The sequence below is a fragment of the Suricata suricatta genome, chromosome 6, assembly GCF_006229205.1.
Source record: "Suricata suricatta isolate VVHF042 chromosome 6, meerkat_22Aug2017_6uvM2_HiC, whole genome shotgun sequence".
NCBI classification, from domain to species: Eukaryota; Metazoa; Chordata; class Mammalia; order Carnivora; family Herpestidae; genus Suricata; species Suricata suricatta.
The window spans coordinates 140,947,571-140,949,365 of record NC_043705.1 but is presented as its reverse complement, the minus strand read 5'-3'; positions in this window follow the sequence as shown (position 1 = coordinate 140,949,365).

The window sequence follows — 1,795 nt, the reverse complement described above, 5'->3', positions numbered from 1 at the left end:
TATAAGAAGCTATCTATATGACCTCTGGGTAGGGAAGCAGCTCTCAAAATAAGATACAATGAACAGCCATACAGAAAAGAAAAAAAAATCAATATAGCAAACAACATTAAAGTTCAGAACTTCCATATGATGAAATACACTTAAGCAAGAGCCATAGCTTGGAGAAATTTCAGTGCATACAAATGACAAAAGATGGTAGACAGAGTATGTTCTCAAAACTCTACCAATGCACTGGAGAAGGAGGAAATGAGAGGGAAATGTGCAAACAAAGCAGGAAGCTCCCTCAGTGGCCAATAAAGGGAATAGAATAAAACCTCCCTAATCATGCTAAAAATGTAACTAAGGGAAGGTGGCACCATGTCATACCAATCAGATTGACAGCAGTGAAAAACTCCGCAATACCAGCTGTTATCACATATTGGCCAGGGACATTGCAGAGGTATAAAATGGTAGGATCACAGCAGTGCCTGGGGGGCTTAGTCAGTTGAGCGTCCAACTTCGACTCAGGTCATGATCTCACAGTTCGTGGGTTCGAGCCCCGCCTTAGGCTCTGTGCTGGCAGCTCAGAGCCTGGAGCCTGTTTCGGATTCTGTGTGTCCCTCTCTCTTTGCCCCTCCCTTGCTCATGATCTGTCTCTCTCTGTCTCGTAAAATAAATAAATGTTAAAAAAAATGTTTTTAAATGGTACGATCACTTGGGACAGCATTTGGGCCACTCTTGTGACGTTGAAAATCGACATTCCATACAGTCCAGTTAGTGAAGTTGCAGAGGACATGTAGTATACTTCCAGTTTATATCAAGTATTAAAACAAAAATAAATCCTATCTGTGTAATGTATGGATACATACACAACAGTGAAATAGCCCACGAACTGATGGTTGTTTATTTCTGGGTGGCTGGGAGGGAGATCATGGAAACCCAACTTTGTGCTTCTGTTTTCTGCAAAAAAAAGAAATAAGATAAGAAGCAAATATTAAAAAATATTAAGGTTGGATAGAGTTGGTTCGGTGGATTATTATTCTTTCCTATATGCTCATAAGATTTCATGATTCAGTAAAAAGGTTAATGGGAAGAACGGAAGTATAGGCAGTAGGCAAAAGAAAGCTCATTAGAGCAGTTTTGTCCTGAAGAAGAACAAAGAACCTGTAGCAGCTGGAGGGACATGGGCACAGAGGGCTATTTTTAGAAGCGGGTCATTTCAAGTGTATTTATACATTGACTGAAATACCTTCATGGACAGAGAAATTGATGGCATACTAGAGAAACAAGGTGGTCGTAGGAACAAAGGCGCCAGAAAGATATGAGGCAGTAGAATTTCTGTTTGGAGAGAGCAGGGTCCTCTCAGCATTGTCCTAGGAGAGAGGACCAGATTGAGACAGAAGTTTTGTTTGTGCAGAGGAAGGTCTGTCCCTCTAAGAACTTTTGTTTTCCGAATGATGTACAAGGTCAGGTTCGCATAAGGAGTAGGAGGAGGGCATCCACGTTACAGAAGAGAGGCTATGAATTAAACCACATGAAAATCAGGAAAACAAACTTACTGGAATCTCCCTGCTACATTGAACGACCAGCTGAGACCTGTGATCATCATCTGCAAATGAGCTCCATCCACATGCTGGGATTTTCTCCAGCAAAGTTCGACAGCTTAGGAGCTGGTGCAGAGAAGGCCAATGATTGGGTCCCTCCAGGAGATGGTTTCCCCAGGCAACAGAAAAAGAGAAGCAGGAAAGCTGAGGATGTTAGTAAGGAAGTGACTTTAGGCATGGTCATTCAATGTAAACTAAAAGGACATGGGGAC